This window comes from Acomys minous (genome assembly GCF_964271855.1).
Source record: "Acomys minous genome assembly, chromosome: 10".
Classification (NCBI taxonomy): Eukaryota; Metazoa; Chordata; class Mammalia; order Rodentia; family Muridae; genus Acomys; species Acomys minous.
In genome coordinates this window covers 89,627,638-89,655,158 of record NC_140491.1, presented here as the reverse complement: position 1 = coordinate 89,655,158, position 27,521 = coordinate 89,627,638, and the positions used below count along the sequence as shown (strand labels likewise).

The 27,521-nt window shown below is 39.0% G+C and overlaps 1 long non-coding RNA gene across 1 annotated transcript; it reads right to left on the bottom strand.

Moving 5' to 3' along the window:
• Positions 1-22,888: 22,888 nt before the first annotated feature.
• On the bottom strand, positions 22,889-24,499 carry LOC311607325. Its single transcript, XR_014782577.1, has 2 exons — positions 23,914-24,499; positions 22,889-23,873 (listed from the first exon to the last, which is right to left on the bottom strand). It is a non-coding gene; the product is annotated as an uncharacterized lncRNA (long non-coding RNA).
• Positions 24,500-27,521: the final 3,022 nt, after the last annotated feature.

Here is a 27,521-nt window from a genome sequence, read left to right as displayed (position 1 = left end):
GCGTGATCCACACGCACCAACCAAGAGTGACAACATGGCAGTCTCTGATAGGACCAGGCACACTACAAAGGTTCTGTGGGAGCTTTTCCCGGGGTCACTCCAGTAGCCAAGGTTCCTGAATAAACTGCTGCAAGAAGAGTTCCCGGTGTTGGTGTCTTTCCTGCTGGTCGGGGGCGGAATCGACAACTCTTGCCCCTCCCATTCCCAATGATGCTTCTTATAACTAATAAAGAAAACAGTATTTCCCAAATCCTAACGTGGAAAAGACAAATATTTGATAGACTCTATCATCTTGAGAATAGTATGTAGCCCTCTTTAATGTAACCATTCTTTAATGTGCTCAAGTTGTGTGCCTTTAAACAGAAAAACACAGCTGGTATATTCACAAACTAAATAAAGGGAAGGTAGCTGAATTAGAATTCTGAGTATTGGATTCTATTTTTCCACACCATTTTTTAGATAAAAATCCATAGGTAAGACTTCAGGACTTGGGTATGAAAAGATTGCCCAGTGGTTAAGAACTTATACCGCTACTGCAAAGACATGCATTCAGTTCCCAGTATCCATGACAGGCACCTCACAACAGCTTGTAACTCTGGTGTCAAGGGATAAGGCCCTCTTCGGGCCTCCAAAGGCACTGGCACTCACGTGCACAAGCCCACACATAGTCATGTAATTAAAAATGAAATTGTTTTAAAAACATTTATCTGTTGACCTTAAGACCTGGGCTGTTGGAGTTCTGTTCAGGAAGTTGTCTCCTGTGCCAGTGTGTTCCAGACACCGCATGCTGGCAAGGATGTGGAGAGAGAGGAACACTCCTTCATTGCTGGTGGGAATGCAAACTAGTACAACTACTTTGGAAATCTATCTGGCACTATCTCAGAAAACTGGGAATAAGGCTTCCTCAAGACCCAGATATTCCACTCCTTGGATATACCTAGAAGATGCTCCAGCACACAAGAACATTTGCTCAACCATGTTCATAGCAGCCTTATTCATAATAGCCAGATCATGGAAACAGCCTAAGTGTCCCCCAGTAGAAGAATGGATAAAGAAACTGTGGTACATTTACACTATGGAATACTCCTCAGCTATTAAAAACAAGGAATTCCCGAAATTTGTGGACAAATGGATTGAACTGGAAATGATCATAATGAGTTAACCCAGAAGCAGAAAGAATCAAATGGTATATACTCACTTATATCTTGACACTAGCCCAAGGGGCATGTCCCATGAAAGTCTTCACTTACCAGGAAAGTGGGACAGAGGGAAGGACATCCTATTGGGACTCTAGGTGGTGAGAGAATGGGGAAATAGAAGGATACAGAGGGTCCTAGAAACATACAAGAAAAATATTATGATGGGCAGATCTGGGCCCAGGGGTCCTGCTCAAACTATGGCACCAGCCAAGGACAATACATGCAGTAAACTTCAAACCACTACCCAGATCTAGCCAATGAACAGGACATTCTCCACAGTTGAGTGGAGAGTGGGGTCTGACTTTCACACGAACTCTGGTGCCCCATATTTGACCATCTCCCCTGGATGGGGAGGCCTGGTGGCACTCAGAGGAAGGATAGCAGGCTACCAAAAAGAGATTTGATACCCTATGAGCATATACAGGGGGAGGAAGTCCCCCTCAGTCACCGTCATAGGGGAGGGGAGTAAGGGGAAAATGGAAAGGAGGGAGGAATGGGAGGATACAAGGGATGGGATAGCTATCGAGATGTAATATGAATAAATTAATAAAGTATATTAAAAACATTTATCTGTTTACTGAGTATATCCTTTCACATATATTCAAAATTCAAAGAAAAAAGTAAAAACACTTCTGTTAATGTCAAGACAAAAGAGATGGAGTCATGAGATACAATGCATGTAACAGATGACCACAGTTACTTTGAGGCTCTCTTCATTCAAAAAGAGGGAGGAACTGGAAATGAACAGAGAGAGAGAGAGAGAGAGAGAGAGAGAGAGAGAGACAGAGACAGAGACAGAGATAGAGACAGAGACAGAGAGACAGAGAAACAGACAGAGACAGAGACAGACATACAGACATACAGACATACATACAGACAGACAGACCATGAATATGCTTGCTTGGAGTGTACTACATAGCCAAGGCATTCATCTTCAGTTGTCATCAGGATACTGAAGCAAGAGGATCCCTTGAGCCCAGAAGTTTGAGATCGGGCTAGATAACACCATAAAACCCTGTCCTCAAAAGCATGCAAAAGCCTTCAAGCTTAAAAGGATAACATTTCTATGTATAAGATGGTTATTTCTTTCTAGAAATTTACAGTCTTTTCAATATAAGAGGAGAAACTATTTTATACCAACATGTAAGAGCCCTACATGCATTCAAATGTATAAATGTTTTTGCCCCTGTTCCTCTAGGCGCATTACAAGCTATCTGGTACATCGTCACTTTAAGTGCTGAGATTAAACTGACTGTAATGGTTTGACACTTCCTGAGGGTCTCCGGTTCCTGAGCACAAAGATTGAAGTGCTGCCTCTTTACTTTTTTTTTTTTTTTTTTTTTTGCATAGTTACACATACCTTTAAGCAGGTAGCATAAGTTATGAACTCTCTCGGTGAGGAAAAAAAAATGCACAAGTACAAATATGTCTAAATGTTTGGAAACAATCTGGAGATTTCCTGAAGTACAAATATGTATCCCAGGCTAAAAATCTCTTTTTACCAGCTCTGACACAGATATCTAATTTTCATTCATCTTTGTCTTAGGCTGTTCAGGCTACTATTAAAAAAAATAATAATAAATAGGGTGGCATTTGAATGAGAAGTGCTCCCTACTGGCTGGGGTATCTGAACTTGCTCCCGTTTGTGCTGTTGTTTGGAGACGTTATGTGGAGATGCAGCCTTGACAGTGGATGTATGTCACTGGGGCAGACTGTGGGAGCTGAAAACCTTGGCCCATCTCCAGGTCAGCCTCTGCTTTGTGTTTGTGCTTGGCAATGGGAGCTTTCAGCTCCCTGCTCCTGTCACGTTGCCTACCACTAACTACCCTGTCTCCACACTTTTATGGACTCTTATCACTCTGGAACTGTAAACCAAAACAAACTCTTCCATGAGCTGCTTTATCACAGCAACAAAGAGTAACAAATACATACCATGAGCCATGTGCTGACATTATGAAGTAGACAGAGATGAGGTCATATTGGAGTTAGGCATGTGTTCATTTCCCGTGCTTTTGAATGTTGTGAAGTCCAAACTTAAGGTAGTGTCAGGTTTAATGCCTGGTGAGGTCCACTTCCTGGCTTGTGTGTGGCATCTTCTCTCTGTGTCCTTCATGGCACAGCAGGGAAGGCAGGGAGCCTCTTTTACAAGAGTACTAATACAACCCAGGATTTCTTGGGGTTCTCATGGCCTAACAATCTTCAAAAGCTCACGTCTTAACACCATCACATTATGGATTCGTTTTCTACACTCAAATTTCAGAGTACAAATACACCCATAACACAACTTTCAGGAAAGCCCTTCCTGGATGTGCCAACCCATGCTGATTATTCCTTGCTCTGCATGTCTACTGCATCCTTAATATTCACCAATTTAGTCTTATATTGATTTGTATTGACTTGTCCTTCTAATCCCTCTTGGCACTTGGACTGCAAAGTCACTGAGGCAAGGATGTATGGTCTTAACACACCGTAGCATCTCTTTGAGAACTCAGAAATTGCCTGATGATTTACTTGCTTGACTGAAGATGTACCATAAATTTTTCCCATTATCCAAGAAAGAAGAGGACCTTCATAATTCTGTGTAAAATGTGATCTCATAGGGAGAGTAAGTAGACAGTTCTGTGCTTCACATAATGCGGTCAGCCATGTAAGAATAGAAAAGCAGCAGCCATGCAGACCAAATCCTCAGTACAAACACAGACAAAGCCCTACTGCCCTGCCTCCCTGCAGAGAAGACAATAAGACTGAAAATGATTGATTAGAGGGAAACTGATTAGAGAAGAAGTTTCTTTAACATGCTCACTAAGCAAAGAATATGTTTAATTAGTGTGGGAAGATTTAGCACGCCATTGAAATAAATGTTCTGGTCACTCATTCTGACTAATTGGATATAGAGTGAATTCTGTTTCCTAAGTGATGTTAAAGGACACATTTCAAAAGAAATCACTCTAATTGTGACTTTGTCACAGATAAGAAGGCAACCTCACAGAAAAGATTTTCTTTGGAGCTAAGAATGTAGGTCAGAGATAGTGCCTTTGTCCAGCATATACAAAGTCTTAGATTTGGTCCCCTGCCAAAGGAAAAAAAAATCTTATCTTTAGCTCATTAATAAGATAAACATGTTACCTTATCGTCATTCAAAGAAATATCCAAAAGAACAAACATATCTATAGATAAGGAGTCTTAAAGTGAATCTAAAAATGAAGGCAAAAAAATGGAAACAAAGATAACTGAGTTTCTTAAGGGGAAGGCTGTCAGTCTACTGAGTCTCTTAAGCAGAAATGTGCCTGCAGGACAAGCATTATCTTAGAGTGGTATCAGTTACCAGTACATTTCAGGTTGTAAGATGGTATGTCCATCATCTCAGAAAGGACAGTGTTATAAACTCCCAACAATTACAAGGATCATCCTGCCCAAAGTACTAATTGTCTTGAATGGGTGGCCACTTATTCCTGACTTCTTTTCCTAGTTTCCTTCTCTGTTGCTGTGCTAAACACCACAGCAGAAGCTACGTAGGGAGGAAGAAGTTATTACTTCTTGTGGGTTAGAGTCCATCATCAAGGGAACCTGGGAAGGCACTTGGTGGCAAAGGTAGAGGGTGAGCAAGCAGTGGGGGAGAGCAAGCAAGGGAAAGTGAACACACTTCCCTCTGCCATGTCCTTTAATTCTGGGCTGCTACCAGCAGGTGTCCTCCACGTTCTCTTGGGTCTTCCCACACAAGTCAAGGCAGGCAGGGCAGTTCTGAAGGGGGTGGAGGGGAGGCTTCCTACTCAGGTGATTCTAATGTGTGACAAGTTAACATTAAAACCAACCACCTTGCTTCTCTTTCTATCAGCTACACGTGGCAGGCCACTGTGAGCCACGGTAAATGCTGCTGAGGTGCTGGCTCTTCTCAGGAAGGCCACTGACCAGCATGTCTCACAATTATCTCCGCAGGATAAACTCTTGAATACTTATCATCTGTTTGATGTGATGCCCATCCCTACTGTTGACAGTTGGATCACTTGATGAGTCACCTCTATAACTATTTTCTTACTTTAATTTTGGCCTGTTTCACAGCATTTACTATTACGCTTTCTTTGCATTTTCTATTTTACTTACACTTCCTATCAAGCCAAGTTCTCATGAAACCCAATTAGCCAAATTAATAAACTTTCTTTTCTGTTTAATTATCTTTAAATGTTTTATATTCTAAATAAAGTCCCTCTAGATTTACGTTTAACCTACTTCCTTATGCTGATTGTCAAATGTCATTTTTTTTTTTCAGTTTTCTGTTTTTAGGGCAAAGGTTTATATTCTGTTTTGTAAGTATATAATCACAATTCTTAGATACATTTGTGTTACATCCATTTAGTTCCCATTGTCATTCAATCACAGTATTTTAAATATAATTCAGTTCATAAAGTACTAGAAACTAAAATTATCTATCGGGGGAAAAAGATCTGAAAGACGCAGAAACCTAGAAAGCATGCTTTGACCATTTTTCTTTGTGTGGCTATTTATCACACATGGGATCTTAGATTTAACTGATTGCCTCTGAGAGCCAAGTGAGTGTAAAGATGGAAGGGTAAGTCAAGATGTCAGTACACGGAGAGAAGAAAGCCCAGCTTCTGTGATAGGATGACTCTTCCTTCTTTCCCCACTCACAGGTTTTGCCTGTTAACATTTTGCTCCCCAGCTTGAGGGGAATCACTGGAGCTTAACCGACCTGACTATCCAGCAACCCCTGAAGAGTCGGTCAATTCTGCCCCTGAGAAATGACGGTGCAGTGCTTACTTCGGCAGTATATACATGAAAGTTGGACTGATATGAAAAAGAGAAGCGTGGTGTTGGCTCAAGGGTGGCATGCAAATTTGTGAAGCATCCACATTCCATATTTTTCAGTACACCAGCGGGGGTGGGGGGTGGGGGGAGGAGAACTTCTTGATACCTATTTTCATGTCATTCTCACAAAGTCTTTAAGTGCAATATTGGTCAACAGCTTTCTGAGGTGGTTAATGTCACGTACAATTTCTAATATCTGTGAGTTAGGGACCCAAAAGAAAGTGAAAAATACCAAAGCTTCGCACCTTACGTCATGGCAGTATTTGGTCGGTGGAATTAGGGAGGAGCTGCTGGTTCTGGCAACCGGCTTTACCTAATTATGAAATCTTTGAGACACCTGTTCTCTCACATTATTTGAACTCAGTCTAGTGAGTTCTAGATCTAGAAGCCTCTGTGTGAACTCTGTTCCCTACCTGTTTCTGAGACACAGACCATTCTTTTGCATGTTTGTTTGTTTTTTTAAGGAGCCAGCAAGAACTCAACAAAATCTCCTTACATTGGGAAGTGATTTGGCAATCCGTGCATGAGGTTTTAAGTGTTCAAATTATTTCCCTACCATTTCATCTAAGGTACCGCCTGTGTCACATAGCATCACTATGCCATTAGACACTGGCCCCTTTGTTCCTCGTGCCTCTGTCTTTCTACTACTAGGACCTTCTTGTGTGTGCTGTAATTTTCTTCATTTGAGCGCTGGGATGCTGGTATTGTTCCTGACACAGGAAGAAAGGTGAACACACAGAGGCAGATGGCCCTGTGTGGTGGCTATGGCAGGCTGGTTATAACCCCTCCATCAAAGGTCCCCAGTCCTTTTCTCACCGCCTCAAGATGAAAGCAATTCAGCCCATCACTGAGCTCCTCTTCAGCTTCATGGAGGCCAGAAAAACAAACAAACAAACAAACAAACAAACAAACAAAGTACCCTTCACTACAGCCAATGTTGCCTTTGAAGTCTTGGTGCCCCCATGCTCTCAACATACAGTGTGTTATGCTGTTTACAGGCTCTTGTCAATCGCTGTGGCAGTCGGTAGCTAGCCCTTTCTGGATCCCACAGGCTCTGCCTTACAGGCAAGTGATTAAAAGACTTAGTGGCCAACTCCAATTTCACAGGTTAACATTTTCTTAGCTCTCAGTCAAATTAGACATATTAGCCATATTTTATTCTGCCATTATCAAATTTCATTATTCTCATTCGTTCTATTATCCTAAGAAAAAGGGAAATGACAACTCTGTAAGCAGGCACAATTGCCAGAGTTACAGTTTATTGCATACGTAAAGAACTTTTGTTGAACAAATTAACAAATAAATAATTGGTGGTGTGCCAAATTTATGCAGTTTAAACATAATTTTTGATATTTTTTTTCCTTTTATAACCTAAGAATTTATTCAGCCACTTAAAAATATTAATAGGCAGCCGGTCATGGTGGCACATGCCTTTAATTTCAGCACTCGGGGAGGCAGTGAGTGGTCTCTGTGAGTTCGAGACCAGCCTGGTCTACAGAGTGAGTTCAGGACAGCCAAGAATACATAGAGAAACCTGTCTAAAAAACAAAACAAAACAAAACAAATTAACAGACTTGCATGGCTTCAGTGTTACATTTAAAGGACAGACACATAGAGGTTTTTTTTTTTCTCCTTTTATTGAAAATAGATTATTTTTGCCTAATGTTGTTTGATATGATCAAAATGTTCAGCTGTTATTCAATCAACACCAAATAGACAACCTCAGTAAGTGAAAAAGATGTGACTGAACTGCACACAGAGGACAAGGCCTTTCTTACATCTTCCAGATCTCTGGACACCAGCAGCCTTCCCACAAGCCATTTATCTCAGAGATGGCAGCCGTACCGGAAACTAACCACCTCTCGGATGGCTGTCATACTTAACTGCAGCTGCGTTTACCTGACAGATCAAGCATAGCACTGAAACTATTGGGTTCAATAAGCTGAACCAATTATTAAGACAGATTAAATAAATGAATGGGCCGTTAGTCTTATGAGCAGCCAGAATTAGTGGCTAAAAACTCAAGAGGCCTAATGTAAAGTTGAGGAACAATTTTTAAGACATTTAATGTACAGTAAGTTATCCATTATGAAAGCCTGACTAACCAGAAACTTTAATAACTTTATTAGATATTATGCAGGTGGTAAAGATACATGCTAAAATTAGTCAAAAAATTTACATGTTAAAGGTATCTGTCCAACATACTATTTACCACTCTGAAAAGTATAAAAATGTATAAGTCATGATTCTTATATTTAACTTGCTTATAATTTAGATGGAAGACAAAAATCACATATATTAAATGATCTGGAAGCAGTTAAGTGTTAAATTCTGTATAATTTGTTATAAAAAAAAACAAATAATTGAATTCTTTTATGGATACTCTTTGTAACCCAAGCATGATCAAAGAAATGAACTTCCGTTCTATTGTTTTTTATTTTAATGCTATTTTTGAGAATTTCAGACATAAGCACTACATCTACAGTACTTCTGCCCCTCCTTTTCTCCTTTCAACTCCTCCTATATGCCACCACCAAATTTATGAATATGTGTTTGTATTTGCCCATGTATACAGAACCTACCAAGTCCCTTTAGCTTTGCTCATATTGCATGTGTCCAGTGCTGGGCATTAGGAATTGGCAGGCAATGCAGCAGTTTGTCCCTAAAAGAAGCTGATTCTTTGTCTATCAGCAACCATTGACAATATATAGCTCTTCACTAAGGGTGAGGCAATGGAAAATTTCCCCTGTCCATATTGGTATGTCAAGTATTGTTGTCATTAGGCTGCTTTTATTCAGGCAACCATATTGTCGAAATTTCATGGATGCATTTTCTCTATCATGTCTCGTAGACACCATCTAACAGCACATGCCCCGAGTCTCTGGCTCTTACAGTCTTTCTGCCCTTTCTTCCGTGCTGTGCCCAAAGCCTTACCTGCAGAGGTTGTCCTGCAGATGTGTTAGTTGGGGTTGGGCAGCTCACAGTCACTTACTTTCTGTGTTTTGACCAGTTGTGTATCTTTTATTTTTATTCCCCCTAGGGGGTTTACTGTTCTTGGAGGTACTACAATACCAGGTCGATGCATAGAGTGGACGGAGCAAGCTCCAATTCCAACTCCTACTTCCAAAGATCCATTTAATATATTGTCCTCGGATAGAGGACGTATCAGATATTAAACTGATAAGAACAGATACTACACTTGATCTTATCCAAAAGGCCAAGAAGTGATCCAGTTGTGTCTCCTGATAATAGTCTCCATTTGTTGCACCTTAACGACACAACTAGAAGCCCTAGAAAAAAAGAAGCAGAAACACCCAAAAGGAGTAGACGTCTGGAAATAATCAAACTCAGGGGTGAAACTAACAAATTAGAAACTAAGAAAACAGTCCAAAGAATCAACAAAACCAAGAGCTGGTTCTTTGAGAAAGTCAACAAGATAGACAGACCATTAGCCAAACTAACTAAAAGGCAGAGAGACAGTATTGAAATCAACAAAATCAGAAATGAAAAGGGAGACATAACAACAGACACTGAAGAAATACAAAGAATCATAAGATCCTACTATGAAGGCATATATGCCATAAAATTTGAAAATCTAAGGGAAATAGATGATTTTCTTGATCAATTTCACTTGCCAAAGTTGAGTGAAGAACAGATAAACAAGCTAAATAGTCCCATTTCCCCTACAGAAATTGAAGCAATCATTGACAGTCTCCCAACCAAAAAAAACCCAGGGCCAGATGGTTTCAGTGCAGAATTCTACCAGACCTTCAAGGGCGAGCTAATACCGATACTCTTCAAGCTACTCCAAAAGATAGAAAGGGATGGAACATTACTAAATTCATTCTATGAGGCCATAGTCTCATTGATACCTAAACCTCACAAAGACTCAACAAAGAAAGAGAATTTCAGACCAATTTCTCTTATGAACATCGATGCAAAAATACTAAATAAAATACTTGCAAAACGAATATAAGAACACATCAAAGATATCATTCATTATGACCAAGTAGGCTTCAGTCCAAGAATTCAGGGATGGTTTAATATACGGAAATCCATCAATGTAATCCACCATATAAACAAACTGAAAATAAAAAACCACATGATCATCTCTTTAGATGCAGAGAAAGCATTTGCTAAAATCCAACACCCATTCATGTTTAAAGTTTTAGAGAGATTGGGAATACAAGGCACTTTCCTCAACATAATAAAGGCTATATATAGGAAGCCAATAGCCAAAATCAAAGTAAATGGTGAGATACTCAAGGAAATTCCACTAAAATCAGGAACAAGGCAAGGCTGCCCACTCTCTCCATATCTCTTCAATATAGTACTTGAAGTTCTAGCCAGAGCAATAAGACAACAAAAGGAGATCAAGGGTATTCAAATGGGAAAGGAGGAAGTCAAATTATCCCTATTTGCAGATGATATGATAGTCTACATAAGTAACCCTCAAAATTCCACCAGTGAGCTCCTACAGCTGATAAACACCTTCAGCAAATTGGCTGGATACAAAATTAACTCAAAAAAGTCTGTAGCCTTCCTATACACAAATGACAAGCTTGCAGAGGAAGAAATTAGGAAAACTACACCCTTCACATTAGCCACAAGCAATATAAAGTACTTAGGAGTTACTCTAACTAAGCAAGTGAAGGACTTGTTTGAAAAAAATTTCAAAACTCTAAAGAGAGAGATTGAAGATGACATGAGAAGATGGAAGGATCTTCCTTGCTCATGGATCGGGAGAATTAACATAATAAATATGGCCATCCTACCAAAAGCAATCTACAGATTCAATGCAATCCCTATCAAAATACCTACACAATTTTTTAAAGACATTGAAAGTTCAATTCTGAACTTCATATGGAAAAACAAAAAACCCAGAATAGCTAAAACAATCTTGTACAATAAAAGGTGCTCTGGAGGAGTCTCCATACCTGATCTCAAACTGTACTATAAAGCAATAGTAATTAAAACAGCATGGTACTGGCACAGCAACAGGCTGATTGATCAGTGGAATCGAATCGAAGACCCAGATATGAATCCACACACATATGGTCATTTGATTTTCGACAAAGAAGCCAAATCCATTCGATGGAAAAGGGATAGCATCTTCAACAAATGGTGCTGGTCTAACTGGATGTCTATGTGTAAAAAAATGCAACTGGACCCATATTTGTCACCTTGTACAAAACTCAAATCCAAGTGGATTAAAGACCTCAACATAAAACCAGAGACACTAAGTCACTTAGAAGAAAAAGTGGGGAAGAGCCTGGAACATATTGACACAGGAGACAACTTCCTGAACAGAACACCAACAGCCCAGACATTAATGTCAACAATTAATAAATGGGACCTCATGAGGCTGAGAAGCTTCTGTAAGGCAGGAGACACTGTCAAGAGAACAAAGCGACAGCCTACAGACTGGGAAAAGATCTTCACCAACCCTACATCTGACAAAGGTCTAATATCCAAAATATATAAAGAACTCAAGAAATTAAACACCACCAAACCAAATAACCCAATTGAGAAATGGGGCAGGGAACTAAACAGAGAATTCTCAACAGAGAAATATCAAATGGCTGAGAAACACTTAAAGAAATGCTCAACCTCCTTAATCATCAGGGAAATGCAAATCAAAACAACTCTGAGATTCCATCTTACACCCATCAGAATGGCTAAGATCAAAAATTCAAGTGACACCACATGCTGGAGAGGATGTGGGGAGAGAGGAACACTCCTTCATTGCTGGTGGGAATGCAAACTAGTACAACCACTTTGGAAATCTATCTGGTGCTATCTCAGAAAAATGGGAATAGGGCTTCCTCAAGACCCAGCTATTCCACTCCTTGGAATATACCCAGAAGATGCTCCAGCACACAACAAGAAAATTTGCTCAACCATGTTCATAGCAGCCTTATTCATAATAGCCAGAACATGGAAACAGCCTAAGTGTCCCTCAATAGAAGAATGGATAAAGAAACTGTGGTACATATACACTATGGAATCCTATTCAGCTATTAAAAACAAGGAATTCCTGAAATTTGTGGATAAATGGATTGAGCTAGAAATGATCATGATGAGTGAGTTAACCCAGGAGCAGAAAGACTCAAATGGTATATACTCACTTATATCTGCATATTAGCCCAAGGGGCATGTCCCATGAAAGCCTTCACTTACCAGGAAACTGAGACAGAGGGGAGGACATTCTAGTGGGACTCTAGATAAGAGAATCATGGGAGAATGGCAAAGGGTCCTAGAAGCCTACAAGTCGAACATTATGATAGGTAGATTAGGGCACAGGGGTCCCGCTCAAACTAAGGCACCAGCCAAGGACAATACAGGCGGTAGACCTTAAACCCCTACCCAGATCTAGCCAATGGACAGAACACTCTCCACAGTAGAGTGGAGAGTGGGATATTACTTTCTCACATACTCTGGTGCCTCACCTTTGACCATGTCCCCTGGAGAGGGAGACCTGGTGGCACTCAGAGGAAGGATAGCAGGTTACCAAGAAGAGACTTGATACCCTATGAACATATACAGGGGGAGGTAATCCCCCTCAGGAACAGTCATAGGGGAGGGGAATAAGGGGAAAATGGGAGCGAGGGAAGAATGGGAGGATACAAGGGATGGGATAACCATTGAGATGTAACAAGAATAAATTAATAAAGGAGAAAAAATGTAATAAATTTCAAAGGCTTATGATAAACTTTCCACTATTTTAATATAGCTTTAATCTACTATTTGGAAGTCAGAGTCATATCCATTTTAAAGATGGTTCAAAAATTAACCACCTCCACAGAGATAGACAAAATATTTTTATTTTTTATTTGCTTTGAATAGACTCAAGCCACTATCTATTATTGACAATACCTAGTTACTGAATGAAAATCAATGAATAAGTGTGCTTTTTTTTTTTTTTACAGCAATGGCTTTGGGTGCAATGGCATAAGTGAAACAAACTGCCCAACCCTGGGCCTGAAGTGGGCCTGAAGACCACTTTCTGCTTTGCGAACAGTGCTGACAAGTCATTGCAGCACACAAATGTTCAAGAAATCAATTCCATGCCAAATTTTTCAAAGGAGTTTAATTTTTTTCATTACTCCTGGAAAGTAACTTCCCTTTACCCACAAAAGAGTCGGAAATAGTCATTCCATGGATAATAATGGAGTTCAGTTATGAATAGGACTCCAAAATAAAAAACAGTAGGAGACAGTTTATGAGAATTTTACTTCTGTGTGGTTCCGTTATTGAATAAAATGAGTGTCCCTTAGCAAGAGAAACACTGTATCTCTTGGAAGAAAAAAAAGCTATACGACTGCTGAGATGTCTTGATTAGCTTGTCCTGCGCATCTTCACTCTCTTGGGCTATGACTCTGTGCAGCAGTGCTAACCTTGCCTGCCCACTGGACCAACTGAAGATCCTTAAAGCGTATGCCTGGTCCTCCCTCCATCAACAGGGATTCTTATTTGACTGGTCTGGGACCTGTGCTAGGTATTGGACTTTTCTGACACTCCCCTGAAGATTTCAGTATATGCCCAAGGCTGAGAGACACTCCTTTACAAGGAGAAGATGAAATGGCACTGCCAGACCTTGGAGGGTTTCCTGAACACCACTAGTAGAATGAAAAGAAGGGAAGAGTCAGATAAACTTTTAAAGTGATAGCTAGAAAGAGCATGATATATATATATGTGTGTGTGTGTGTGCGTGCATATATATGTAAATGTGCATATGTATGTATATATGTAAATCTTACGTGGGAGGGAGCAAGGCAAGGCAAGGCAAGCATAGATACTCATGACAGCTTTCCAGCAAGCCTGGAAGGTATATCAGACTCAAACTGAGGATGAGCCTGACTGAAATAAAAGAGTTCTAGTCTCTTCCTCTCCTCCCCTCCCCTCTCTTCTTCAACTTCTTTGTGAAAGCTAAAGTTGTGTTTTAAGTTTTAACTGCAATGCTTAAAAGAGCTATAATAATAATAATAATAATAATAATAATAATAATAATAATAATAATAATAATAATAATAATAATAATAATAAATGCCTGTAAGCTGTAAGGCCCACTTGACCAAACTGATAACATCCTGAAAGGCTAGGGTCTTTGTTCTTGTAAGATAACAAGCCATGTGTTTTCACTTCTGTAAACAAGGTTGGTTGCCCTAACTACACAAGCTCCGGGAGGTGGCCTCTTTTGGCTCCATATCCCCAGCTGCGAGGAGTTTCAGCTAGGGTCACCCCCACCCCATAGACTCCCAGGGGCCTCCCCCTTCCCAGAGACACCCTTCACCATTTTGTGTTCTCCTTGGCAGCCCTCTCCCCACCTGGTCCCTACACCCTTACCCCTCCCCCCATCTACTTCGGATGTCTATTTTATTTCCTCTTCTTAAATTCATGCATCCTTCCTTGGGACTTCCTTGCTGGACCTAGGCCCCCTACCCATATGTAGCAGATGTGCAGCTTGTTCTTTATGTGTGTCCTCCAACAGTTGGAGCAGGGGCTCTCTCTGACTCTGTTGCCTGCCTTTGTATCCCTTTCCCATAGCTGGGCTGCCTTGTCTGGCCTCAGCAGAGAGGATGCTCTTAGTCCTGCTACTACTTGATGTGCCAGAGTGGGTTGGTACCCAGGGGGGAGAAGAGGAGGGGAGAATAGAGAAAGGGGCTGTGAGGGTCGGAACAGAGGAGGGAGGAAGCTGTGATCAGGCTGTAAAGGGATTAAATAAATTAGCTAGTGGAAAAAAAGAGCCCGTCTTTGCATAAGACTTTCTAGTAGGTTCTCTAGAAAACATTGAGGCTGAGGCTTTTGTTAACCTAATTCACCACACTCCTCACTCCCAAGGGGTCTCACAGCATTGTTCTTTTTCACTCTGTCCCTTCACCTTTATCTTTCTAATGCATTTTTCCTTTTTTTTTTTTTTTTTTTTTTTTGGTAACTTCCAAGCCTATTTTGCCCTCTGCTTCTCAGAATGAACTGGGACAAGATTTCAAAGAACCACCCAGTTGCAAATAAATTTCATTTTAGCTTGAAAAACCTAATTTTCAAATGATTTACTAAATGTTACATGTCTAGGAAGTGGAAGGTCAGAATTAGCAGGGAGGTTTCACAATTCGTAATCTAATACTTTTCCTACTTAAACAGGAAACATTCCAAATGAAGATGGCCTTATTAGAAAATTAAAAAAAAAAAACAAAAAACAACCAATAGCAAAATATATAGTGTGAAAATTTCAAGAAATAAAAAAATTTTTTAAATTTTAAAACAAAGCAATAATAATAACCTGTGAAGAAAATGTAACCTTGCCTTAGTCTGGGCACAAGGTGAAAACAGTCTCAGGATGCTACCCCACTGAGACTTTATCTCTACAAACTGATAAACATCTGAGATAGACTCAGAGGAACCATATCAGCCCCAAACAAAAGACAGGGGCTATTGTATTGCAACGCGGGGAGTAGAAGCATTCGCAAACAAGTTCGGTGCTTGGATGGTGCGGCTGCTTCTGTCCTATAGATGATCTATGAGACTCCTGAGAATTACACCAGGGGAATTGCCCTGCAGAACTGACACCCAGAAGGTTTCATTTTTGTTCCTTTTAATCTCCTTTCCCTCCTATTTAGGGTAGTCAGGTAGGAGGTACATGGCTTTTATCAATTCAGGATAAAGTAGAGTCATTAAGGAATTGGAGGCAACAATAACCACCTATGTAATTTGTACTGGGTGAGAACACTGAAAATACTCATGAGTTTCTTATGCATCTGTTTACCAGCTGACGAATACTGACAGCAGCAAGAGCAAGCAAGCAAAAACTACATTAGGGACATCCAGCTGAAATGTCAGGTCACCCCTCAGTCACTAGGGACATAGGTGCTTCATCTCCAGAATGCAAAATAACAAAACATTGGCAAGATAGCTCAATCTTGGGGAAGCTAAGTGTAATGGGTCGAACCAATCCAAATTTGTGTTGGAACATTATTAATGTAATTTTTGCAGATAGAGTAAAAAAAAAAAAGAGATAGAACATACTGGGTTAGGGTAAATTCTAACTTCAATGAGCATAGCTTTATAAGAAGCAGAAGGGGCGGGTAGGGTAGGTGGCTCAGGAGTTAAGAGAGTATATTGTCCTTTCAGAGAGCTGGAGTTCAATCCTCAGTAACCATGCCAGATGCCTCATAACTGTCTGTAATTATAGCTTCAGGGGATCTGGTTCCCTGGTTTGTAGCCCACACATGCCCATGCACACATGATATATACTCACAGAGAACACACACGCATTCACATATGTGAATAATAACAAACTAATTTGAGGGAGGCGAGAGGGGAAAGGAACACACAGAGAGTGCTGTGGCAAGAGTCACAGGTTGCAATGATGGAGCCTTTAGAAACTGGAGTGGACAAGGAAACTTCTGCCCATAGATCTCCACCAGTATGTTCGCCTCTAGGTCCATGACCTCACCAGCCTCTGGTAATCAGCTAGGTTTACAGCTGAGGCATGAATTCCCTCCTAGTCGCTGGGTCTTAAATCCAATTAGGTGGTCGTTAGTTACCCCCAAGACGTAAGCGCCACTATTGCACCCATGGGTATACCTTGCTGTGCTGGTCGTTGTGATTTGTGGGCTTTCCAACTGGGAAGAACTCTTCATTGCTTTTCTCTCTTGGCAGCTTGCATAGCACCTTGGGAGGCTATGGGAACTAGTTTTCAGGGAGGAGGTTTCAAGGTCAATTCCAGCTCTATTTCATCCCAACATCCAGTATTTGTTGTCAGTTATTTTATTTTTATCTTAGCTACTCTGATGAAATTCCAAAGCACTTTGTTTTACTTTGTGTGGCCCTAATTACTAAAGATGTTGAACAGTTTCTAAGGCATTTCTTAGCTGTTTTTATTTCGTCTTTTGAGAACTCTTTGTTCAGAAACTGTATCTTTTTTTTTTAATGGATCGTTTGTTTTCTTGATTGTCTCCTCCTCCTCCTCTTCCTCTTCCTCCTCCTCCTTATTCTCTTTCTTCCTTTTCTTCTTCTGTCATTTGTATAATTCTAAATACTCATCCATTATGGACCGTGCACCTGGCAGAGACGCTCTTCCCTTCCATGGCTCCCTCTTCTTTCTCCTTTGTTGTACAGAGCTTTTCAGCTTTATAAGACCCCACTTATGAATTGTTAGCTGTAATTCCTGAGTGAAAGAAGTCTTACTGAGAAAGTACTCAGCTATACATGTATCTTATAAGGTATTGTCTATGCTTTCTCCTATCAATTCCAGTGGTTCAGGACACACATTGAGGTCTTTGATCCACTTGGAGTTATTTTTGTCCAGGGCAATATTTTATTCTACTTTTGCTTGACAAAGTCAGAATTATATAACAGGCATACCATCACCTAAAGCCATGTCCTGGTATTTTCATTTTTAACAGCTTTCAGACCGACTTTGTCCTCTTTAATGACAACCTAGTAATTCTGTTGTGTAAACGAACAAAATATGTTTCGCTAATCCTCTGTTGTCATGTTAGCATGCTCCCTGCTACTTGCTATTAAGATAATTGTTCAATGAATAGCCCTGGAAGCGTGGCTATGCAGAAGACTTGACTCGATGTATAATGCAAGGATTTTTGTTACTGTTTTATAGCAATAATGAAAGCAACTGTAATTGCTAGATACAAACAATGCCATCTCTCAATTATTCCTAAAACCAAAAAAAGAAATAAAAAATCAAGTAAATGCTACAGAATCTCATATTTGGTATTTTATGTAACCCTCCCAGGATCACTTACATAGCTAATTACTATCCCTTTTAATGTATATTTTCAATTTAAGAAAAGTTTTCATTTATAAAAAAATCTAGAAAATATAAACATTAACAGTGAATAACAATTTAACTGTTCAGGGAAAACTTCTATTTTAACAAATGTCTTTAATGATTTCTTTCTATGTAGCTATTTTACAATTCTTTATGCTACTTATTAATTTAATTTTTTGAGACAGTTTCTTGCTCTACAGCTCAGGCTAACCTTGAACTTGTCAAGGAGCCAAGGCTATCCGCAAACTCCAAATCCTCCTGTCTCAACCTCCCAATGATAGAATTTTAAGCATGAGTCACTAGGATTGTTTTTATTTAATAGCATACTATCCCATGTGTTCCCTCTCCAAATAACTATTTCTTCAAAAGCTTCATAATAGGCCCTTGCAGCCTGCACCATGTCATTGGTCTTTTAGTTTGCCTTATTTCCTACCATAACTGGGAATTAAAGGTAGTTTCTTTGAGTATAGAGATTTTGTGTGCTTTGTATCAGGCTTTTTAAACTTTTTGCCGAGTTGTTTTTTGTTCTCGTTGTTTTGGTTTTGTTGTTGTTGTTTCTCTTTGGGTTTTTTGAGATAGAGTTTCTCTCTACAGACTTGACTGTCCTGAACTCCCTCTGTAGGCCAGGCTGTCCTCAAACTCACAGAGATCTGCCTACCTCTGCCTCCCCAAGTGTTGTTGGGATTACAGGTATGTGTCCCCATGCCTGGCTGCCTAAGAAAATTTTATACTATAGTGTGTAGGTATATGAAGTCAATGTACAAACCAAACATTTCCTCATAAGTCATGAAAAAAATTATCTTTAAAAAGTTCTTTGGTGTATATACAGTTTTAGTATTTATTAAAGATGAAAGTCAATTTGCATACAATGAAATGGATATGCTGGTTTATTTTCACATACAAATTGGATGGTTGGAATATTTGATACTTCAGTATTCAGTTGAGAATGTTCAATGTTTTTTCATAGTTGATTAATATCCTCATCAGTTCTGGCAAAACCATTTTACCTAAACACATAGTATAAAATGACAGAAGTGTGGCCATTTCAGAATTGCTGGAATCCTGTCTGAATCCCAGACCAAAATTCTTTTCTTTTTTTTTTTTTTAATGAAATACAAGTCGGCAACTCAAACATCCCAACACAACAAAATCCAAAGATGTATTAATTTCATACACACTCATTAAGAAGTGGTGTTAGGAAAGTGAGTATCAAATCTTTGTTTTTCACAAATAAACCAGTGTTTTTGTAGCAGCAGGAAATCTTGTGTATACAGTGAAAACCCTGCCGTTCATAACATATAGCATAGTTTCAGATCTGAGGCAAGAGGTTTTGGGATGCTGTTAGCACAGCACAGCCTGAAGGCACGCACAGTACAAAATGTGCTCGCACTGCGTTCAGAGAGGCTGCTGCTGTGGGATTGATTGACACAACACGAGGGAGGTCCAGACACTCTGTAGAGTTGTCACATGTCCTACTTGAATTAGTTTGCGGTTGTTAAGTATTCAGAAGCATGCTCCCAAATTTTTTATGACCCTCCATTTACTTCTGCAGCAGTGACCCATAGTTTGAGAAGCTATGTTTTATTTCACATCTTTAGGATATATCCAAAGAAATCGAATTAGGAGATCAACACACTGAAATTCCATTAGAGGCTTACTGAACTATTTCTTATGGGCCATCAGATATTGGGCCAAGTAACTCCATATTCTAAACTACAATCTAAATACTCTTGCAGTATTAAATAGCAGTAATACTAGTTGATACAGATGTTTTGTTTCCTTTCCATATATTATCTGAATTTTTTTTTCTTTTCTTTGTATTTATTTTGTTTGGGTTTTGTTTGTTTTCTAGACTGGATTTCACTATATAGCTAAGGCTGTCATGGAATACATTGTGTAGACCAGGCTGGCCCTGAATTCATAGAAACTCACCTGCCTCTGCCTCCTGAGTTCCGGTATTAAGGGGTGCATCACAAGCCAGGTGCTGATGGCAGTGCATGCCTTTAATTCCAGCAGTGGGAAGGCAGAGGCAGGTGGATCTCTGTGTTCGAGGCCAGCCTGGTCTACAAATCAAATTTCAGAACAGCCAGGGCTACACAGAGAAACCCTGTCTCAAACAAAGCAAAACTCCAAAAATTCTTTGCATGGCTACAGCTGGCTCAGAATTTTTCTTAGAATAGTTCCATAGGCCTAGCTCCTTGCCTCTGCCCTTGGCCATATGGGTGTGCTTGGCACCTGGCTGTAATCAGAATGCACTTACTGCAGGGTTGTAGGTGACTACTGGGTTCATATACTCGTTCTTACGGGATTTGTCACTGGGTATTACCTAGGCAGGAAGAATGATCAGAAGCTAACTGTGTTCTGGAGTAACAGTGTGTTATCCCTAAGGCAACTGAGGCCCAAGCACGAAGTCACTGGAAGTCAAGGCTGCAGCAAATTACAAAATGTTCACATTTTAAAAGTTACCGGAGAAATGAAAAAATTTTTATTTATTTATTTTTTTTAAAGACAGAGCTACAGGAATAAAGAAAATCACAATAAAATCTTTGGCATAATTACTTTTAAATTGCCCTTTTGTTTTTCTGCTTATATTGTGTTCAAAAATTATAAGATAAATTAATGTGTACGTTAACATATTATTGAGATGTTATATATGAACTTATTTTATGTAATATGTTACTACATCATGTATTGTAATAATTACAACAGAAAATAACTCCTCTGCAAAATGAATATATATATGTGTGTATATTTATACATAAAAAATGAAAATCCAGTTCTTACTGACAAACAGATAAATAGGAACTATTAATGATCTTAACTTACAAAATTATATCCATTGCTGTTTGTCAGTCCTTTGCCATGACAAGGAGTATAAAACTTTGCTTCTCAATAAAAGCTTTTTTTAAAAAAAAAATTTGTGGTTCACCCTAGATTTTTCAATTTAAAGAATTTTTGTATCAATTATATAAAATGTTCCTTATTGGATACCTTTATGATACTTAAAAGAATAGGTCCCTCTTGGTCTTTCCCCGCTTGAATACAAATAGAAATTTGCCCAATCTGAAAGTACAATTTCATGTAAAATTGATGTAGAATAAATGTCATTCTCTCTATATATTGCATCAATATGAATTTGCAAATCCCAATTGCAGGCATTAGCTATATTTAATGCAAAATGGAAAATGATTCTGTTATTACAGTTTTAAATCCAGCATATCAAGCTTCACCCTGGGCAGATTTATACAGCACTAAGAATTATCAATGGTTATAACTTGCCTAGAGGCAGCAATTACCTTCTCAGTATCTAATACAAATATATAAAGCCCCAGCCTTTTACAATATAAGTTGTGCTGAAAGATTTTAACATAGTCGCTTTTAAAGAGGTTAAAATTCTAGCATCAAAGCCAACACCCATGAAGGATTCCAGGTAATCAGAATCTTATTTTTAATGTCTAAGTGTTTTTCAGAAATTGCGCTCTTCTCTGGCATATTACGGTGGCTTGACGGTCAGATCGCTTTAAAGCTCACCCAAGGCCACCAAGTACTTGCAGCCTTCTCAAAAGAGAAGGAAAGTGTGAGCGGCGTGAGGCTATAGAGGGAGTATCTCAGCACTTAGATCTACATGAACAAGTAGAAAATGAAGTTGCTTTCCGGGAATGCAGGATCAGGGAGTGCTGCTCTGGCAGAGGTGCCAAGGAAACTGTGCTATTAAGTTTTGTTGGAAAGAAAAGGCTCCCAGGGAAAAAAACGCTAAAAGCTAAAGAGTACCTCTAGTTCCATACTCTTTTACCAGCAACACAAAACAAATCTTCATTACTTTCCACAGCTCTGTCTGCCTAAGATTAATTATCTCTCTGAAGCATCCATCACCCCTTTAAAACCGCAGCATCAGTCATTGGTGGGGATACAAACCTTCACCAGGGCTGTAGACTTTTAGCACATAACAGCTTCAGGGAGAAGCCCTATCTCATAAATTTGTATCATACTGAGAAAGTTTTAAGATTCTAAGCCCACCTTTTAACTCGAAAGAGCATTTATTGTTGTTATGCTGGGAACTTGCACAAGACACTTTAACTCTATTCCTTTTCTTTACTATTTCTTAAACCAGTAGTGACTACCCTCCCCACACCCGAATACTCTTTGTAATAATTTTTTATTATTTCTCTGAGGATTTCACACTCAGTGTCTTCTTTTAAGTTTTCAAATCTAGAACTTGTACTCAATATAGGTCTAACTTTTTTGGCATGGGTTGGCAATGTTTCTGTGTCCTGGGGAGTAACAGGGCTTTAGATCAAAGAGCGTGCCTGTAATTGAATTTGTTTTTAATGGTCCTAAGTACATATGTTGGATTTTTCTCCTGTGTTATCAGGTTTTGATTGATGCCAAACTTCTTATATGTTTTTCTACCAACATCTATGGCTTTCTGGAAAATTATTATAATTTTTTTCAAATCCCAGGATCTAGGAAACTTTAATATCATTTCATCTGATTTTTGATGAAACTCACAATGTGGGATTCTTCTTTACACATAGAAGTGACTTTTTCTTTTGAATAACTTACGTCTATATTTTCATATAAATTCTAAATAAATCACAAAAATGTTTTATTATGGACACTTGTTCTATAATATTAATTTTAAAAATAGAAATAAATTATATACTCTGCTCACTAATATGCTCAGTCCAATGGCACTGTAAATGATGATATTTAAACATAAAAATATGTTTTCTTTAAAATGCAAATTTATTAATATGACTTTTACCTTTTATATTTTAAAAGAACTATAAGAATTATATACACAGATATTTATACTAGTGTTCATAGTAAGCATTCTTATAGCCTCATATAATATGAATATGGTACATAAAATGTAAAGTCATCTTCCTAATTTATTTTTTATTTATCTTATGACTATAACTCTATGCACAGATTATATATGTAATAAATGTCACACACATTTAATAAGTATCTAGTAGGTTAAGCCTCTAGGTATTGCATACATAAAGAAAGGACCTTAAGACTTTGGAGGGTAAGTCACTCTAGTATATCTGGATAACATATGATGCTTTTTTACTTGTATTGTTTAAAAAAAAAAAAGGAAAGAAGTCAAAGTAGAAAATATTATGGTGAAACATTTTTTTTTTAAAGTTTTGTGGTGCTGGGGAGAAGGTTCATTCAGTAAAATTCTTTCCCCTCAGCCATGAGAAGCTGAGTTTGATTCTCAGTGCCCACAGAGAGGGCCAAGCTTAGTGACGTATGCTTGTAACCCCGGTGCTAGGCAAGAAGAGACAGGAGGATCTCCAGGACTTGCTGGCCAGCCAGGATAGCCAAATCAGCAAACTCCAGGTTAGTTAGAGACTTTGTCTCAAAAACTAAGGCGGAAACATGGCCACCCAAATGTGAGTTGAACAAGGAATAAGCCAAACTGCGTAAGGAAATACCTGCAAAGAGCTATGGGTAAGCGGGGTAGGAGGTCCTCCCAAGAGAAGCGCACACCAAGTCATTGTCCAGTGCCGAATGGTCAGCCCAGAGAACACACATGCAAGTAATATTATACAGAGTCAGCAAGGTATACCTAGGTATCTATATATACATACATATTTATTAAGAATAATTAACAATTTATGAAAAAAGAGGTCATAAATTTGAAGGATCTAGGGAGGGATATACCATATGGTTCAGAGGGAGAAAAAGGAAGAGAGAAATATGATAATTAAAATACAGTCTCAAAAATAAATAAATGAAAAATTAAGGAGAGGGAGCTAAGCTAGAGAGATAGTACTGTGGTTAAAAGCACTTTTTGACTTTGCAAAAGACCTGGGTTCAGTTCTCTTCACCCAGATTTTGGCTCAAAACTATTTGTAACTCCATTTACAGGGGAGCTGATACTCTCTTCTAATCTCAGTGGGTACCAGGCACCCACATAGTATGTGTACATATATGTAGGCAAATACTCATACACATTAAATAAATTAACACAATTTTTAAAATGATTGAGAAAAATGCACAACATTAAAATTTTTATCTTTATACACATGTACACACTTGTACAAATGCACCTATGCATACATGCACACACACACACACACGTACACACACACACACACACACACACACACACACACACACACAGAAATACAAAAGACTCAGAAAATATGAAAAGTAGCAGTGGAGAGTTAAAACATGATGAATGCCTTCTCGATTTTAAACATTAAAATCTAATTTTTAACACTCTTCTCCAAAATCCGTGATTTCACTAGTCCTGGGGAGTCGGCTAGGTTTCCAGTACCAGGCGTGATTTTCCTCTTGCTGGACAGGTCTTAAGCTCAATAGGGGAGTTGCTGGTTACCACCAAGGTGTGTGTACTACTACTGAACCATTAGGGTTAGCATGCCATCCTGGTCCCCATGGTTGACAGGTTATGATAGCAGCTTAGGACAGTTGGATTCTTTCCTCCCTTAAAAGCTTGCATGACACCTTCTGGCACCATAAAAGTTAGTCTTCAGTGGGGAGGCATTGAGGGTAGTTCCAGCCCAGGGCCCTAAGTGTCTGAAATACAAATGTGTTTAGCAAGGGACTTGCCTTCCTCCTCTGGAACTAACTAAGGGCAATAGCCTATAATGTTTTAGAAGACTGACCAACCAGATTTCTCATGCTTGCTCTTGGGGTCTTTGGTTCTGGAGGGAAGGAGGATTTGTCAACAGAGACACAAAATTTTCACTTAAAATGTATATACTCATATATGTGTATACATGCATATGTATACATTTTAAATGAAAATTTTTATTTAGTATACATATGTGTACTAAAATTTAGTATATATATTTATTTTTATTATATTATATTATGCCAGATATTATATATAATAATATAAAATATATGTGATAAAATATATTATAAATTTAGTATGTATATATATTTACACACTAAGCAGGTTGCATTTAGGAACAATATTTACATAACAACAATTAATGAAAGGAGAAGCAAGAGATGAATTTGAAAGAGAGCAAGGGTAGATATATGAGAAGGCTTGTAATAAGGCAAGGGGGAAATAATACAGCTATCTTATAATTTAAAAAAATCTATCCTTAGCTAGTTTAGTTTAGAAACAAAATAATTCTGTTATATAGTGAGGGAGTATTTTATAGAAAGTTTAGAGAAAGAAAGAAAGATAGAAAGAAATAAAGAAAGGAGGGAGGGAGGGAGGGAAGGAGGGAGGGACGAAGAAAACTTGGTGATAGAGTTTATTGGTAAAGTTATGCTTCAAAATAGGATTCTGGGGAGATCCAAGATAGTGGTGCCAATCGTGCATGGTATTTGAACAGTAGAACAGTGTGATTGCAGAGAAACCTACAGGCCATACTGAGGACCCCAAAATTCCAGGTCTGTGTTTCCCAGGTAAGAGGAGAATCCACAAGGAGGGAAACAAGCAAGTCCAAGCTTAGGTTACCCTGCTAATCCCAGGATAAGTTCATGGGTTCCCAATGGAGCCTAGTCTCAGCCTCTGGCCACCTGCATACTTTCACCATCGCAAGGATGGATACTTTCCAGGTACTGCCCCAGCTGTGGCTCCAAAGCACAACCAGCTGCCAGACCTCTGAGCTCACAGGTTCTCCAAAATGGCAGCACCCAGCGATCAGTGTCTGAGCATAGTGTCTGGCAGCTGGAGCTCATTAACCTGGGAGTAAGAAAGTTAATAGCTGGGAGGTTGACTCCAAGACTTCCCCTGGCCAGAGCAGGGCCCCCTCAGGCTCCTGAGGAGTGTCTAGTTGGTCCTGAAGATCGTACATCTGAGGGCAATTCCCTGAGAACCACCTGCCAGTCAGAGATCATACCCACCAATCCGAGGTGGAATTCAGCAGGAGCTTACTGTTCAGGGTTCTTCCCACACCACAGAGAACTCCAGCAGGCACCAGGAACTACCAGCCAGTGCTGTTGGGTCTTTGTGTGGTTTAAGTAACAAGGTGACTGTGGCTTCATAGAATGAGTTTGGTAATGTTCCTTCTGTTTCTATTTTTGTGGAATTGTTTGAGGAGTATTGGTATTTGCTCTCCTTTGAAAGTCTGGTAGAATCCATCTGGCCTTGGGAGGCTTTTGATGAGTACTTCTATTTCCTTATGTGTTACAGGACTGTTTAATTGATCTTGATTCAATTTTGGTAAGTGGAATCTATCAAGAAAATTGTGCACCTCATTTAGAATTTCAATGTTTGTGGCATATAGGCTTCTGAAGTAAAGTCTAATGATTCTTTGGATTTCTTTGGTATCTGTTGTTATGTCTCCCTTTTCATTTCTGACTTTGCTTATTTGGATACTCTCCCTTTTCCTTTTAGATAGTTTTTCTTTCTTTCTCTTTCTTTCTTATTTCTTCTCTGACCCAGTTGTCATTGAGTAGAGAATTGTTCAGTTTCCATGTCTGCGTGTATGGTTTTTTAATTTCTTTAGTTGTTGAAGTTCAGCTTTAGTCCATGGTGGTCCAATAAGATACAAGGGCTTATTTCAGTGTTCTTGCGTCTGTTGAGATTTGCTCTCTGACCGACTATATGATCCGTTTTGAAGAAGGTTCCATGAGGTGCTGAAAGAAGGTGTATTCTTTTGTGCTTGGGCGAAAAGTTCTGTAAATGTCTGTTAGGTCCACTTGACTCATGGCATCTGTTAGTTTCATTATTTCCCTGTTTAGTTTCTGTCTTTGTGATCTTTCTATTGGTGAGAGTCTGGTGTTGAAGTCTCCCACTATTAATGTATCAGGTTGTATGGCAGTTTACGCTTTAGTAATGTTTCTTTTACGAATGTAGGTGCACTTGTATTTGGGGCATAGAGGTTCAGAATTGAGATATCATCTTGGTGGAATTTTCCTTTGATGAGTATGACGTGTCCTTCCTCATCTCTTTTTGATTAATTTTAGTTGAAACTAACTATTAGATATTAGAATGGCTACTTCAACTTGCTTCTTGGGTCCTTTTGCTTGGAAAACCTTTTTCCAGCCCTTCACTCTCAAGTAATGTCTATCTTTGTGGCTGAGGTGTTTTTCTTGTATGCAACATTATAATGGATCCTGCTTATGCATCCATTCTGTTCATCTGTATCTTTTTATTGGTGAATTGGGAAATAATGGGCCTTGGAGGCAAGAATCTGATTTCCATAGTGGCTATACAATTTTCACCCCCAGCCCCCGACTAGCAATAGATGAGTGTTAGCCTTACCTCACATTCTTGCCAGCCTGAGCTGCCATTTGTTTTATTGGTCTTGGCAATTCTGTGGTAAGATGAAATATCAAAGTAATTTAAATTTGTCTTTCTCTGATGGCTAAGGTTGAACATTTTTCTTTCAGCCATGTGTGTTTCATATTTTAAGACTGCTCTGTTTAGTTCTGTACCTCCATTTTTACTGGGGTTTAATTTTTTTTCAGTTCTTTATATATTTTAGATAGTAACCTATCAGATGTAAAACTGACTAACATCTTTCCCCATTCTGTATTTTGCTCCTTTGCCTGAATGATGGTGTCCTTTGGCACAGATTTTCAGCTTCATAGGATCCCATTTTAATAGCTGCCTGTGCTATTAGTGTCCTAATTAGAAAGTCACTTCCTGTGCCAATGTCTTCAGGCCTAGTCCCAACTTTATTTGCTATTAGACTCAGGGTATCTGGACTTATGCTGGAGTCCTTGATCTATTTGGGGTGCAGGGTTATAGATGTGGTTCTATTTTT